Source organism: Pavona decussata, unplaced genomic scaffold (genome assembly GCF_977016875.1).
Source record: "Pavona decussata unplaced genomic scaffold, jaPavDecu1.1 SCAFFOLD_128, whole genome shotgun sequence".
Lineage (NCBI taxonomy): Eukaryota > Metazoa > Cnidaria > Anthozoa > Scleractinia > Agariciidae > Pavona > Pavona decussata.
Window position 1 is genome coordinate 2,936,423 of NW_028145542.1, and position 18,782 is coordinate 2,955,204.

Consider the following 18,782-nt stretch of genomic DNA (forward strand, 5'->3'; position numbering starts at 1 on the left):
TTCAGGCGAGGATCCCTTCACTGGTTTTTTTGCTGGCTCGAACATCAGTAAAACTGAAGGCTGCACATTCAATTTCTCTTTCAATACAGCGCCTTGCAGAAGTAATGAAAGCTCGATTCGGTCAAAGCCGCGAAAACGCCACATTATCATCTCAGATGACTCAGACTCAGATTAATTTGAACTTGCTTTTGGAAAGTTAGTTTTCACAAATCCAGGGACATTTTAAACATGTATCGAGCCGTTAAGAAAAGAAAACTTCGCCGTGTTTGAGTCTTCATTCACAATTTTTATTATTCGATCGATATTTTTAGACCTTTTGGACATGCGTGTCATCATTTGGAGCGTGTTAACATTCATCAACTTTTGACGTTTGACAGATGATTGTCATTTTAATGACTCTTAAATGTTTTTTTCTTTTTTTACATGATGACTTGCGAGTGAAAATAAAATTAAAATTCCTATAAACATGCCCCATTTACATTTGTTTCATAGTATTTTGTTACCACTTTCCTCCTCCATCCTTAAACTTACACTCTTTCAAACGTCCCAGCGAAAAATAGCAAGCAAACAGAAAAAAAAGTTATTTACCGGTCTAGGTAGGTCCGTATGGGAAAAAACTGTGCCCTTGTCTTGAGTACGGCCTGAGGCCGAAGTTGTTACCATACGGACCTCCCGCCCGGTAAATAACATATATAGATTAGGAAACTATAGTCCATGCGTATAATATCTATGATTAAGAAAACATAGTGCGCGCATATAATTTCTAGCGATTAAGAAAACATATAGTGCGTCCTTATAGTTTATCGCGATTAAGAAAACATTGTGTGCGTATATAATTTGTAGCGATAAAGAAAACAGTGCGCATATACAATTTTTCGTGAGAAAGAAAACATAGTGCACGCATTTCATTCGTAGCGATAAACAAAACAAAGTGTGCGAAGGTAAGTTTGAAGCGATTAAGAAAACATAGTGCGCATATATAATCACAGGGAGTCCACAAAAGTTGTGAAAAAGAAATCAATTAATAAATTATTGACTTGTGTTGTTCGTTTCTTGTGGTTTTCTATAGTGTTCATTTACATAAAATTTACGCGACAGCACTAATGTCGTGTACTGAGTTGTGCGCGAGCTGATCTGCATCTGAGCTCTGCTGACTTTACTATATAAATATTGACAAGGGAGGCAACTTTTTCGCGAAACAATTTGAACACACTCAGCAAAATAGCTTTGAACGTTCGACTTGTTCACCTTTTGCAGCCAAATTCGTATCAAACGAAACCTGGATAATTTTGGAACACACTTACCTGTCAGAATCCTAAGAAGAAACAATTTTGAGCCAGCATTTTAGCTCCCTTTTCGCAGTTTTGTTCGGTGACATTTTTCGCAACAGCTGCGGCCAGTTACAATGGCGCAGACGTTACAGATTTACGCGCCATCTCGAGCGAAATGTAGGCCTCTTCCTACCTCCCTAAGATCTTTTTGCGCGACAGCCATGTACAGTCACCGCTCCCTGTTTAGTCACAAATTGATTGAGGCCGGAAATAAATTTCAGCCGACTTGTCGCGCAAACGTAAATTTTCTAAATAAAACCAAACTAGAAACTTAGTTCATGCATATAATTTTCACCGATAACGACACATAGCCCGCGCATATAAATTTCAGCAATAACAACACATAGCTTGCACATATAATTTTCAGTGATACCGAAACATAACCCGTGCATATAAATTTCAGCGATACCGACACATAGTGCGTGCATATAATTTCCGCGATAATGACACAAAGCCCATGCATATAAATTTCAGCGATAACGACCCGTAGCCCACGCATATAAATTCAGAGATACCGAAACAAAGCCCACAAAAAGAAATTTCAGCGATAACGACACATAGCCAGCGCAAATAATTTCAGCGATAACGACACATAGCGCGCGCATATAATTTTTAGTGACGCCAAAACATAGCCTGCGCATATAATTTTCAGCGATAACGACACATAGCCCGCGCATATAATTTTAAGCGAAAACGACACATAGCCCGCGCATATAAATTTTAGCGATAACGACACATAGCCTGCGCATATAAATTTCAGCGATAATGACACATAGACGGCGCATATAAATTGCAGCGATAACGACACATAGCCTGCGCATATAAATTTCAGCGATAACGACACTTGACATGCGCTAGAATTTGCAGCGATAACGACGCATAGCCCGTGCATATAACTTTCAGCAATAATGAAACATGCATACAAATAGCCTGCGCATACAAATTTCAGCGATAATGACACATAGACCGCAAATATAAATTTCAGCGATAACAACACATAGCCCGTGCATATAATTTTTAGCGATAACGATACAAAGCCTGCGCATATAATTTTCAGTGATAACGGCACATAGCGTGCGCATATAACTTTCAGGGATAATGACACATAGCCCGTGCATATAATTTTAAGCGAAAACGACAAACAGCCAGGATAACAACACATAGCACATGCATATAATTTTCAGCGATAAGGAGACATAGCGCGTGCATATAATTTTTAGCGATAACAACACATAGCCCACCAGCAACAACGACACATAGAGCGCGCATATAATTTTCAGTGGTAACGACACATAGCGCCGTGAATATAATACTCTGAGATAATGACACGTAGCGTGCGCATATAATTTTCAGTGATACCTAAAGATAGCGCACACATATAATTTTCACCGTTAATGACACATAGCGCGTTCATATAATTTTAGGCAATACCGAAACATAGAGCAAGCATATATTTCTCTGCAGTGACAACGACCACACATAAAATTTTCAATGTTATCGACACATGGCGCACGCATATAATTTTCAGTGACACCGAACTATAGCCTTCGCATAAAATACTCAGCGATAATGACACATAGCCCGCAATATGATTTTCAGTGATAATGACACATAGCCAGCGAATATAAATTTCAGCGATAACGACACATAGCCCGCGAATATAATTTTAAGTGATAACAACACATAGCGTGCGCATATAATGTTCAGTGATACCAAAGAGTAGCCTGCGCATATAATTTTCAGCGAAACATAGTCCACGTATATAATTTTCAGCGATAACGGCACAGAGCGTGCCGTTTTAACTTTCAGCGATAATGACACATAACCTGCGCATATAATTTTCAGTGATAACGACACTCAGCCCGCGCATATAAATTTGAGCGATAACGACACATAGCACACGCATATAAATTTCAGTGATAACGACACTTAGACCGCGCATATAAATTTCAGCAATAACGACACATAGCCCATGTAAATAATTCTTAGTGATAACGGCACATAGTACACGGATATAATTTTCAGCGATAACGATACATAGCCTGTGCATATAATTTTAAGCGATAACGACAAACTGCCCGCGCATATAATTTTCAGCGATAACGACACATCCTACGCATATAATTTTAAGCACTAACGACACATAGAACATGCATATAATTTTTAACGATAACGACACATAGCTTGCGCATATAATTTTCAGCGATAACGACACATAGCGCACTCATATAATTGATACCGAAACTTAAAAATTTCAACTATAACGACACATAAAGTGCGCATTCAATTTTTAGTGATAACGATACATAGCGCGTGCGTATAATTTTCAGCGTTAACGACACATAGCCCACGCATATAAGTTTTAACGATAACGAAATAAAAGCGCACATAGATAATTTTCATCGATAGTGGCACATAGCATGCCCATATCATTTTCAGTGATAGTGAAACATAGCACGCATGTATAATTTTCAGCGCTAATGACCCATACCTCACTTATATAATTTCAGCTATAACGACACATAGCCCACGCATGTAATTTTCAGCGAAAACGACTCATAGCGCGTGCATATAATTTTCAGCGCTAATGACCCATACCTCACTTATATAATTTCAGCTATAACGACACATAGCCCACGCATGTAATTTTCAGCGAAAACGACTCATAGCGCGTGCATATAATTTTCAGCGCTAATGACCCATACCTCACTTATATAATTTCAGCTATAACGACACATAGCCCACGCATGTAATTTTCAGCGAAAACGACTCATAGCGCGTGCATATAATTTTCAGCGATAACGACAAAGAGTGCGCACCTATAATTTTTTTGCGATAACGACACATAGCGCGCACATATAAATTTCAACGATAACGACACATAGAGCATGCTTCTAATTTTCTCCGATAACAACACATAAAACGCGCATATAATTTTCAGCCACAATGAGACAGCGTGTGCGTATAATTTTTAGCGATAACGACACATTGCGTGCGCATAGAATTTTCAGTGATACTGAAACATTTATATTTCAACAATAACGACACATTGAGCGTGTGTATAATTTTCTGCGATAACGACACATAGTGCGTTTATATAATTTTCAGCGATAACAACACATAGCCAACGCATATAAATTTCAACGATAACGACACATAGAGTGCACATATAATTTTCAGCGATAACGACACATAGCGCGTGTATATAATTTTCAGCGATAACGACAAACAGCCCGCGCATTAAATTTTCAGTGATAACGACACATATCCCGTGCATATAATTTTTAGCAATAACGACATATAGCCCACGCATATAAATCTCAGCAATAACGAAACATAGCGCGCATATAATTTTTAGCAATAACGACACATAGCGCCCGTCTAAAACTTTTAGCGATATCGACACATAGCCCGCGCATATAAATTTCAACGATAACGATATATAGAGCGCGCTTATAATTTTCAGCGATAACGACACATAGCGCGTGCATATAATTTACAGTGATAACGACACATAGCGCAGGCATATAATTTTTAGCATAGAATTTTTAGTGATACCGAAACATATTAATTTTAACAATAGCGACACATAGAGCGCGCATATAATTTTCTGCGATAACGACACATTGTGCGTGTATATAATTTTCAGCGATAACGACACATAGCCCGCGCATATAAAATTCAATGATAACAACACCTGGAGCGCGCATATAGATTTCAGCGATAACGACACATAGAGCGTGCATATAACTTTCAGTGATAACGACAAACAGTCGACGCATATAATTTTCAGCGATAACGACACATATCCCGTGCATATAATTTTCACCAATAATGAAACATAGCGCGCATATAATTGTTAGCGATAACGACACATAGCACGCGTCTATAACTTTTAGAGATAACGACATGTAGCCCGCGCATATAAATTTCAACGATAACGATACATAGAGCGCGCTTATAATTTTCAGCAATTATAACGATACATAGCGCGTGCATATAATTTACAGTGATAACAACACAGCGCAGGCATATAATTTTTAGCAATAACGACACATAGCGTGCGCATATAAATTTCAATAATAACGACACATAAAGCACGCATATAGTTTTCAGCGATAAGGACACAAAGTGCATGCATATAATTTTAAGCTATAACGACCAATAGCGCACGATACAATTTTCAGCGATAACGACACAAAGAGCGCGCATATAATTTTCAGCCACAACGAGATATAGTGTGTGCATATAATTTTTAGCAATAACGACACATAGCGTGCGCATATAATTTTCCGTGATACCGAAACATAGCGCTCGCATATAATTTTTTAGCAAAATTATATTAAGACAGCCTGCATATGTAATTTTAAGCGATAAGGGCACATAACGCGCGCTAATAACTTTCAGCGATAATGACACATAGTTCGCGCATACAATTTTCAGCGATATTGACAGAGCCCGCGCATATAATTTTAAGCGATACCAAAACATAGCGTGCGCATATAGTTTTCAGCGATAATGACACATAGCCCACCCATATAATTTTCAGCAATAACAAAACATAGCGCGAATACAATTTTCAGCGATAATGACACATAGCGTGCGTCTATAACTGTTACCCATAACGACACATAGCCCGCGTACATAAATTTTAATGATAACGACACATAGAGCGCGCTTATAATTTTCAGCGATAACGACACATAGCGCGTGCATATAATTTTCAGAGATAACGACACATAGCGCACTCATATAATTTTTAGCAATAACGACACATAGAGCGCGCATATAGCTTACAGCGATAACGAGACATAGCACGTCATATAATTTTTAGCGATTACAACACATTGCGTTCGCATCTAATTTTCAGTGATACCGAAACATAGCGCGCACATATAAATTTTAGCGATAACGACATATAGCGCGTGCATATAATTTTCAGCGATAACGAGACATAGCGCATGCATATAATTTTCAGCGATAACGACACATAGCCCGCGCATATATTTTTCCGTGATACCGAAACGTAGTGGGCGCATTTAATTTTTAGCAATAATGACACATAGCCCGCGTGTATAATTTTCAGCGATAACGGCACATAGCGCACGCTTATAACTTTCAGCGATAACGACACATATCCCGCGCATATAGTTTTAAGTAATAACGACACATAGCCCGTGCACATAATTTTCAGCGATAACAAAACATAGCGCGGTCATATATTTTTCAGCGAGAATGACACAAAGCACGCGTCTATAATTTTCAGCGATAATGACACATAGCCCGCGCATATAAATTTTAAGAATAACGACACATAGAGTGCGCATATAATTTTCAGCGATAACGACACAGAGCGCGTGCATATAATTTTCAGCGATAATGACACAGCGTGCGCAGATAATTTTCAGCGAAAACGACACATAGCCTGCGCATATAAATTTCAACGATAACGACACATAGAGCGCGCATAAAATTTTCAGCGATAACGACACATAGCGTGCGCATATAATTTTTAGTGATTTAGAAAACATAGTGCGTCATATAATATGAAGCGATAACTTAAACATAGTGCGTGCATAGAATTTGTAGCAAGAACGTAGTGCGTGCGTATAATATGACGCAAGAAGGAAAAATAGTGTGTGCACATAATTTTTTGGCGATTAAGAAAACATTGTGCGAGCATATAATTTGTAGCGTTTAAGAAAACAAAGTGCATTGTATAATATGGAGCGATAAGGAAAACATAGTGCGCACATATAATTTGTAGCGATTAAAAAAACATAGTGCGCACATATAATTTGTAGCGATTAAGAAAACAGTGCATACGTATGATATGAAGCGATAAGGAAAACATAGTGCCAGCATGTAATTTGTCGCGATTAAGGAAAAATAGTGCGCGAGTATAATATGAAGGGATAAGGAAAACATAGTTTATGGATATAATTTGTATCGATTAAGAAAACATAGTGCATTGTATAATATGAAGCGTGAAAGAAAACATAGTGCGCGCATATAATTTGTAGCAATTAACAAAGCGTAGTGCGCGCGTATAATATTAAGGAATAACCAAACATCATGTCAACGCATGATGTTATTTATGTCGATACATTGACCGATTGTAGTCTAGGCACATATTTGTTAATCCGATGGTGGTCTGTCATGTGACATAACAGCCAATCGTGTGGGAGAGCCTAATTTGTCCGCTAGTATAAAAGACTGGTCGCATTGGCAAGAATTCCCTCTTGCTTTCACCATCACAGCGAGTATATCTCCTGGCGAAAACAATTTTCCCGCCCTCCGCTCCCTTCTCGCCATCTTTCGGATTATCATTTATGTTTGTACTTTCGCTTACCAGCTGTGGGGCGCCTTTTTCGCCCCACCTTTGCTGAAAATGATATTTTAATTACCATTGGCATTGTAAACAATTCACTTTTATTTGAGTTTCAATTAAAACCGCCACAGTATTTAAGTGGCCAAGAAATGCCAAATCTGGACTTGTTCATTTGTTGTACATCATATCATCTTCAGCAAACTAGTGCGTCCCCGCGCAGAGCTCCCGAATTCCGTTCAGTGCATTGTATCGGCATAAAAGTAAAATATGTTTCACGCATGTAATTTGTAGCCATAACATAGAAAACGTAGTGCGTCGTATAATATAAAGCAATAACTAAAATAAAGTGTGCGCATACAATTTTTAGCGATTAGGAAAACATAGCGTGTCTTGTAATATGAAGCCATAAGGAAAACTTAGTGCGCGCATATAATTTATAGCGATTAAGAAAAGAAAGTGCGTCATAAAATATGAAGTGATAAGGATAACATAGTGCGTGTATAGAATTTGTAGGGATTAAGAAAACATATTGCGCAGTAATAATATGAAGCAATAAAGAAAACATAGTGCGTGCGTATAATTTGTAGCAATTACGGAAAAATAGCGCTGGTATATAAGGAAGGGATGAGGAAAACATAGTGCGCGCATATAATTTGTAGCAATTCAGAAAAGGAAATGCATGCAGATAATAAAAAGGAATAAGGAAAATATAGTGCGCACATATAATTTGTAGCGATTAACAAAAGGTTCTGCGTCATATAATATGAAGCGATAAGGAAATAGAGATTACTTCATGGAAAGCGCGTGCGTGCGGGATTTTCACACGAGTTGGTGAAGTATCTCAGATCGAACGAGTGAGCGCAGCAGACGAGTGAGAAATCCTGTACAAAGCGCTTTCCATGATGTAATTTGTTTATTTTATACATACTGAGATTTTTTTATTTAGCCAGCTTTAATTGGTTCTCTAAAATAATTACAAAACTTCTGTATTTAATTCTCTTCGAAAAATTAAGTTTTTACTAAAATCGACACGTGAAAATATCACCAATCAAAAATCATAACTAGTACAAAGGATAGCAAACATATCAATTCTTAATTAAATAAGGAAATAACAAAAGAAACAAATCCAAAATTGGTAAAGGCAATAAAGTTTAATTTGTCACTGCATAGGGCTGTCTTCGTCTGACGATTCAAACACGCGCTTGATGCGTTATTGTACTTTCATTGTAAAATAAAACACTTGACAGCTATGTGTACATGTTTACCAAACCTGTTTACCGCGGATGCGTTTGTGTACTTTCATTATAACAATAAAACACTTGAGATGTATCTGTACATGTTTACCAAACCTGTTTATTAAGCTCTTTTGGCGGGATTTCCTCGATTCTTCTGCTTTCATCTTTGGAGTTGAAAAACTCAGTCAGCAAACTTACATCTCTTCGTGTCTTTGAAAGAGTGTTCTTGTTTTTTTGGTCTTCGATAAACTTCTCTAGAGGTTTGTCTAGAGACACAAATCTTCTTGAAATTTCAGCCATCCTCAAAAAACCTCCTAGCTTTTGATAAGTTTGAATTACGAACAAGTCGAGTACACCGAAAATATTATCTTGTCAAAGCTGCCCGACAAAGACCGCGAAAAAGCCGACAAAAACACAATTCGCTTAAACCGTGGTTTGCGATTGGACAAAACGATTTTTTCACGTGTGAGAAACTCGTTTCGCCTCTCTGATTGGTCGAAGTAAAACCCAAAACGCCTTTTCACACAGCAAAATTTAATGCGAAAATCTCAGTATGTATGAAATAAAATATAGTGCGCGCATATAATTGGCAGTGATTAAGAAAACATAGTGCGTGGTATAATATGAAGCGATAAGGAAAAACATATTAAATGCCTGCATATAATTTGTAGCGATTAAGGAAAAATAGTGCGCGAGTATAATATGAAGGGATAAGGAAAACATAGTTCATGGATATAATTTGTATCGATTAAGAAAACATAGTGCGTTGTATAATATGAAGCGATGAGGAAAATATAGTGCGCGCATATAATTTGTATCGATTAAGAAAACATAGTGCGTTGTATAATATGAAGCGATAAGGAAAATATAGTGGGCGCATATAATTTGTAGCGATTAAGAAAACATAGTGCGTCGTATTATATGAAGCGCTAAGGAAAACATAGTGCTGCTAATTCGCCGCGTCGGTGCATTCGCCTTTGCGTCAATTATAAATTCAATGGCTTTAAATTCCTACATAACGCGGGTAGGCGACTTAGGTCAGTCATGGGCTGCTAATTCGCCGTCTCGTTTTAGAATAATTTGTTTTTCACGCTCGTCAAGCTGACAATTGTTCACTGATTGCGTCCAGGATGAATTGAGTCAGACATTGGACTGTCGGTTCATCCTCGGTTTTCATTTTTCTGACTGCCTAGCGATTTCGAATAGTAGTATTTGGTTATGTTGTCTTTAATTTTTTTTAGATCTAGATACTGATATGGTTTTTCTATCTTGCTCCAGGCTGCTTCAATTGTTTGTATATTTCACGGGCTGTGCCCGCCACCGTTTATATCATTTACACTGCTATATCGTTTTCATTTTGAACGTAACGTTGGTCAGTCATTAGCCTCCCACGCAGTCGTTTTTAGGGGAATCGTATTACCTCCTCCCCACAAATGCCTACTTACCCAAGCGCCACATTCCTGTGTCATATAATATGAAGCGATAAGGAAAATATAGTGCGCGCATATAATTTGTAGCGATTAAGAAAACATAGTGCGTTGTATAATATGAAGCGATAAGGAAAACATAGTGTGCGCATATAATTTGTAGCGATTAAGAAAACATAGTGCGTCGTATAATATGAAGCCATAAGGAAAACATAGTGCGCACATATAATTTGTAACGAATAAGAAAACATAGTGCGCACGTATAATATGAAGCGATAAGGAAAACATAGTGCGTGCATATAATTTGCAGCGGTTAAGGAAACCTAGTGCGCGTGTATAATATGAAGCGATAAGAAAAACATAGTGCAGGAATATAATTTGTAGCGATTAAGAAACAGAGTGTGTGAGTATAATTTGTAACGATTAAAAAAACAGTGCACGCATATATTTTTAAGTGAAAAGGTGATAGCGTGCGCATTTCATTTTTAGCGATATAGAAACAGGACGCGAATATATTTTGTAGTGATAAATAAACAGTGCGTCATATTTTTGTAGCCATAAAGAAACAGCGTGCACATAATTTTTAATGATTAAGAAACATAGCACGCGCAAATATTTTTAGCGATAAAGAAACAGCGCGTGGATATAATTTTTACCGATAAAGAAACAGTGTGCGCTTATTATTTTTAATGATAAAGAAACATAGTGTGCATATAATATTTAGCAATAAAGAAACATGGCACGCACATACGGCGTGCACAGGTTATTAGTATCGATAAAGAAACAGCACACGCATTTAATTTTTATCCGTAAAGAAACATAGTGGACTTTCTTACTTATAATGGTCCTCTCTGCGATCCCTTATCTATGGAAAAAAAAATCAATTCTTAATTCAGAACCTCTCAAGAACAGTGATGAACACAACCTCACTCCTTCGAACGTCACGGCCAAAATTGCAAGAAAATTTTTTGTGCTGAAAATGCTTAAACCTCCGAACGTAGAAAGGATACCAACCGAACAAAATCTCACAGTTAAGGCTATTTATGAGTTACCCTTCAAGGTTACAATGGAAAACAAACTTACATGTTTTGAATACAAGGTGGTACATAACATTCTACCAACCAATAGCAAACTTAACAAAATGAAGCCGAGAGCATCTCCGAGCTGTGATCGTTGTAACCACCCCCATGAAAATTTACTTCACCTTCTATACGAATGTTCCAGCACTAAAATTTTTTGGCAAATTGTAATCAGTTGGTTGAATGAAAGGAGATCGGAAAATATCACCTTAAACGCTACGGATATTCTATATGGTTATAAGCCCGAATTTTAACAATAGTCTATCTCTCAATCATTATGTCATCATCGCAAAATATCAAATTTTTCTTTCGTGGTTAAACAAAGCCTACCCCAATTTTGAAATCTTCAGCCTGTTACTTAATGAAAAGATACCCCGTGAAAGTACAATTGCTTTCAAAAATAACTCACTGAGGAAGTTCAGAACAAATTGGACAACACCATGCACATGAGCTGCAATAAATATGTTCGTCTCGAGGGATGTGCCACCCCCATTTTATTTTCCTTTTTCATTTGTTTTATTTGTCTTGCTTATTAGTTATGATTTCTTTACTCTTGTATGTTTACTAGCCTGTCGATAAACAATGTATAGAATGGTAAAAATTCTTTGTATTCTAGTTGTGTAAGTATCCGTAGTGTAAGTTATGTGGCTGGCTGTATCACGATTGTATGCAAATAATTCAATTAAAAAGTTAAAAAAAAAGCATCATTCACTTGGGGCGCGTTTTTTATTCACAATTCTGGAATGAGAATGGCCAGAATGTTAATGCGCGCGTTTTTCTATTCCGCATTCCTATTCCGGAATGAACAGAATGTCACTCCATCCATTCTGCTCTCAGGGGCAGAATGAACAGAATGTTGCGAATGAAAATCCAAGATGGCAGACGGCGAGATGAGCGCTGCGGATTCAAATGCGTCTCTACTGGACAAAAAATCAGGTTACACTTTTAGACACAATGAAACATTGCTTCTAATCTCGTTTTACCAAAAGTACGAGGTTTTTTTCAGTGATGTTTCGTACAAGAAAAGGGCAATTTGGCTAATGATTGCCGACGACATGAAGAAAAATTGGCTTCTCTCCGACGGCAATTAACTGCGAGGACAGGTGGAAATGCCTTACTTCTTCGTTCCGGGCGTATTTATGCAGACAATCCCAGTTATTCCCAGCATTCCGTACCAACCATTCTTATTCCAGAATTGTAGATAAAAAAACGCGCCCTTGGAGTCTGCTGAAATTCTTCATAGGTTTTCCCGTTTGACCACGCACAGGGTACAATTTTTTGTCTGCGTTACTGTTGTTTTGTTAGCAGGGGAAAAGAAGCCTTTCTCAAGGCGCTTTTTAATACTCTGAACAGATCAAACGAATCTAAAAAGTAAACAACAAGTAAATATAATAACATGTTGAACATTCGAACACCATTTTCAAATGTTTTTCTGTTTGCTTGGCCTATTTGAGGTTTTTAAGCTGTTTTACAAACTTGAAGCTTCATTTACACTAATATATTTCTTTATTTCACTTCATGTTGTAAAACCACTCCTAGTGTTAAATCAAGGAAAATACACAGAACAATAGTTAAAACTTGTTTATTTTCCAGAACATTTTCATTTTGTTTTTATCAGCTTAGTAAACCCTAAATAACATTTTAATAGGAAGGCTTTTTCAATAACTGACAGTCCACCACACAGAGAATGCTTTGTTCCTAGTAAAAATAATTTTTTTCTGTATGTTTCATATACACTGACAATGTCTTTATTTAGCTGACATGTGTTTCAAGGCCATGTTGTGTTCAGTTTTGTTCGCAAGTAGACAGAAGTTAATTTTCAGGCCTAAAATTTTATAGTAATTTTCAATTCATATTATTTTTTAAAATACAAGTAGTGGCAGGTTTATCACCTCTAATTAATTAGCCTGACTTGCACCCCTCCCCGTAAAAGTATAGAAGAGTATGTGTATTTTGACACCCAATTTATGGATGATTCCCAAAATCGAAAGTTCAGAGTGAAGTTGAGCAGGCAGTATCAAATTAAGAGTGAGCCATCAGTCAAATTTCAAATGAAAATCACGTTTCAGAACACACATACAATTTGACACGAATAGACCTCACCGCAGTTTTGGAAGCCAAAAGACAAACAAGTCTGGAAATAAGTGTTTATAACACTTCAGAAAAATTCACGAATTGGAAACTTAAGGCAGGCAGAGGATTTTACCAAAAATAACTGAGGAATGTAGCTGTGCTAGAAAGCATCTAGTTGCACTTTCACATTTCCCTGTAAATCTATCGCAGCGAACCAGCCGTGAACTGCTTTTAAAAATTGTTCACAGGAAAAAGATTCAGGGAAATGTATGGGAAAATCAAAACACGACTGGAAAATTTCTGGCACGGCTACATCCCTCCAATTTTTTAAAAATCTTTTTCCTAGTGCCAAAAGTTTTCTATTTTTTAAAAGCGAAGTTTTATGAAAATTATTTGACATCAGATTTCCATACAAACAGTTATTTCAACATGTGTTTCTGTACCATTCAAGACGGCTTCCAAAACCGTGATTAGGTCTACACCGTTGTGTCAAAAAATCTGACCCAAGAATTGTAGCAGGTAACCTTGCCTTAAAATTAACCACTTTTTACAATCTTATTATGGTAAATCTTAATTAAACATCAAAAATGGAATTGAAGTAGTGTTTCTTGTTGAATTAAATGTTTTTCTGATGAATATAATTCTGTAGTCTGCATTTTGAAATCAGGCCATAGTAAGAATTCACTTCACCAATACATGAAATCTGAGGTCCTACAGGCCATTGCATTGCATTGCAAACAGTCTGTGAGGAAAATTGGGTGATTACTGATCATCAAATCAACCCCAATCACAGGGCTATAGAATGGTAAAATTCAACACAGACCAAGACGCAGAAACTCTAACTTGAAACCCGAGACTGAGATTTGACTATTTCAAATCTGAGCCTGGGACAATGCGAATAAAAAATATGTGTGAGACACCTTGACATCAGCCTTGCTCTTTTTAAGCCATGGTATGACAATTTATGAGCAGAATTTATCCAACCTACATGTTTCACAGCCTGTGCGATTGCCACGTTAAGCTGCTTTACGGTATTCTTGGTTTTGTGTTGTTTTATGACGGTCATTTAGACTTAGCAACTTGGCTTGCAAGACTCCAAGATTCAAAATCCAAAAAACATGATTCCGAGACCAACTTTATTTTTTTATACTAGCTTGAGATTCCAAGACGCCCGAAAATTTGCAGAGACCCATCATTTTTCGAGGACCATTCTATACCCCTAATCCCCAAAGTATACATTATTATAAACTTTGTCAAAAATGGCCGTTCTGGTTACTTTATAAAGGCGCCAGATAGTCGCCTTCCGCCACTGTTGCTCGGCTGCTAAAAGCATTACCAGGGGCTACGAAATCAAGGACGTGCAACATGTGACTTCACTGGCAGAGCCTGTATGAGACGGAAAGGCATTTCTCAGCATTTGTGAGAATAGCATTGCTATTCTCACTGAGACCTTATTACCAGTGCTTTAAGCCCCCAAAACCATGTCCAGTGTAGAACATGTACAGGCTGTTTAATGGGTGACACAGGGACACATTACAATATAGCAAGAGTCTGAACTGTCTAAAGATACAACAGTTTGGCTTATCACACTATCAGTGTTACTCACGATTATAGCCTTCATATCTTTTCAGTTACAAACCAAGGTTTATAACTGTCTTTCCAACCATTTTAATATGCCTATACAATACGTCTAGTACCTGTACTTATAATATTGGCAAATTTAAAAGGTGCCTCATTTGGGATAATGCAGCACAGACAATGTACACAGTACAACAAATTAGCAAGTGTCTATGGTCATAAAAACCACACCTTTCTTTAAGAACTTTGCTTGATTGATGATGATGAATATTAAGGACTTTGTTTTTCCTTCATAATATACATGCAGCATCAGCATGTACATCCAGTCCCATTTGACTGGGAGATACAAGTTACAATCTTTTTGTATTTGATTTGCATTTGATGACCTGTTAAATTTTCTTTGAAATCTTTATCTCATTACCTTAATTAACAATTTTATTAACTTTCATATATTTTATCATGACTGTAACTTTTAATCTTATCACTATTATAATTTTTAACTCGTAGTTAATTACAGTTGTAAGAGTTCTTGCCAAACTCTCTGTTTAACTTTCAATTTATTCATCTCATCACTATATATGTTCGATTTCATTATTTTACTTTCACTTGATAATGACGTTCTCGAAACGTCGTGCTTTGTTTTACAATATTTTATCGCAGATTTTTATTGTCAAATGTTTTACCAAATCCTTACTTATTCGAACAGTTCTTGCATGCCATAAATTCACTCAAACAGTAACAGTTTAATTTGTAAAAGTGTTTAAATCAATTAAAGCCTGCTATCTTTTGTGGCAATTGTCTTATATTGCTCAACAACCTTTCATTTAAATTAAGGGTACGTGGAAAAAACATGCAGTCTTGAAAACTGCCAACCATATTGAATTTTTAAACATATGTTGCTAGTGACTACAACTGCAGTCTACTTTTTCAGTTTGGTTGAGTAGTTGACTTACATCTAATAGTGTTGCTCAGCTGGTCAGCAGTAACCCTCAATCTTGTTTGCAGGAAACACATTCTTGTAGTCCACCATGTTGAATGTTCAAGTTGCAAATAAAAGGAAGTTTTGCTATATGTATTGGCTGTAGTAAACCTTGATAAGCTCTTTTTCGCTTTTTAAAAATAGATTTCCACTTGGCTCAATTAGTTTAAGACTATCCAATTCAGTAATGATGTTATAACACTGTGCAAAATATGAAAATTTGATCTTCGCTGTATTTGTCTGGTTCATTTTTTACTTTTACAATAAGATTGGAAGTAGCTCTTCTTCGTATTTGGCCACCTCATAGACATTACACTTTTACATGGCTAAACCTTAGAGCTAATGATTCTGACCAAACAACAAGGTTGTTTCAATCGGGCTGCAGGGCTTTAGTATCATTTGCCAGAACCAACTGTCCAAAGATTTTTGTATCATTGGCAAAGCATGCCATCTTGGATGACTCACAGCAACTAGGCAAGTTGTGAACCAACAATAGGAACAAAAGCCTTCCCAAGAGTGATCCTTGGGAGTACACCTGATGTGACAGAAGCCTCTCTGGATGCAACGAGTAAATAAGTGCCAAACCAGTCGTATAAGCAGACAGTGATGTTAAGTGGTCCATGCCTTGCAAATTTGTCAGCTTCAACCAAAGTCATTTGTTGATGGAGGAAGAGAGAGGACGCTGGGAAAGGGGTTGTCATTTCAAACCACAATGACAAACACCTTTCATGGTAATAATTGTACCATAAAAGATGCAAAATGTAAATGACATGAACATATCAGGCAACATTATTTGGGGCCACCAGGTTGTCAATAATGTACAGGTGATATAGGGTGTATGGGTGTTTAAAGCTGTACATGGTGTACAAAAGTTTGAAGTATGCAGTATATTTAATGGTCTTAGCTCCCACAAGTCTCCTGCAGCTCAGTGGTAGAGCATTTGAACTAGTAATCAGAAGGTCTCAGGTTCGACTCCTGATAGGAACACTGGGATTTTTCTGGGTATGCCTGTGTCACTAACTGAATAATACATCATTCTCATTCATTCATATTCTGTCACATTTATTTCATTATTCATATGCAACTCATGACATTCCAATCCTAGCAGTATGCACCTAGTTTTATGGCCTTAGCTCCCACAGGTCTCCTTGAGCACAGTGGTTGTGCATATTCATTACTATGCTTAATGCAAATTAATCGACAAATTAATTAATTTAATAATTGATGCACTTAATAATATAAAGGTATTTATTGACAAGAATGTGTTTGTATTTTCATTTGAGTGAATTATAATGGTGTTACTGAAAGAATCACATGAACTAAATTTCGATTTATAGAGCATAAGATGTGACTTTTGATGTAAGGTCAAATTCTCTTTTTGTTTCACAAGCGAATACAAGACAATTTGGAAGGAGAATCTAGCAATTTATCAGAAGTAATTTAAGGGTTTTTTGCAGGTACCCTTGGATTTCTTTGTTTTCGTGCCCACTCCAAAATTTCTGTCCAGCTTTTGCAAAGAAAGCGATAGAACGGGTGTACGCAAACTGGGGAAAATGTTTTTTTAGTCCCATGATCAGCTGCAACCAGAGTCCATTGTTGAAGGAGGAAGAGAGAGGACCCTGGGAAAGAGGTTGTCATTTCAAACCACGCTAACACCTTTCATCTGATGATAATAATTGTGCCATAATGTAGCATGTATATTTCATGGCCTTAGCTCCCACAAATCTCTTGTAACTTAGTTGTACAGCATCTGAAGTTAAGTAATCAGGTCTTAGGTTCTACTCCCAATATAAGCACTCAGATTTTTTTTTTGACTATGCCTGTGTCAATTACCGAATAATACATCATTCTCATTTATTCACCAGGTTTAAACTATTCAATCACAATTATTCCATTGCGCATATGCCACACATGACATTCCAACACTAGCAGTATACAAGATGTTTATCCCATGATTTCGAACTAGATCATCCGAACTAGTAAGTGGAAGGTCTTAGGTTCAAGTCCTGTTAGGTGGGCTCGGATTTATTCCGATTATGCCTGTGTCATTACTGAATAATACATCCTTCTCATTTAATTATTCACCAGGTTTAAAATATTCCATCAAGCTTATTTCAAGAGTATGCAGTATGTTCAAAAGTATGCAGAGCGTTTAAGGTACTGTACATTCCTGCCTTAAGGGTATACAGGGTGTACAAGGATATGCATGGTACAAAGTGGGGAAAACTGTATGTAGGGCATGCAATGTTCTGTACTGGGTACAGCATATAAACACATGCATATCATTTTGTTATAGTGACTTCAGTGTGCTGACCTGGATATGTAGGTCATTTACCTTGTTTGAAATAATGTGTTCCCTTACCATAAAAATCAGACGCTCATGTGAGCATCTGCAGCAATACAGCCCTACAGATATACCAGTTTTGGTGTGGATTCAGGTTTCTATGCAGGCTGTAATAATCTTTTAATATTAAGTGATTAAGCATTCAATCACCCATTTACATTTATAATAATATTGTTATAGTGGGCATTCAATAAAGTCATGCTGACATTTAGACAGTGCTGTTTACCATTCTTAAATACTCTGAATAAAATCATAACAGATAAGAAATAAAAAATTAAAACGATTAAAAATTGTTATAGAAAAGCTGTTTTAAGCATTCGCCCCTGTTTTTTGAGTAAGGAGTTTTGTGCTAGTCAGTCAATATAAGGTTTAGCCATCCCTGTATGTTAATATGCAGACAAAATA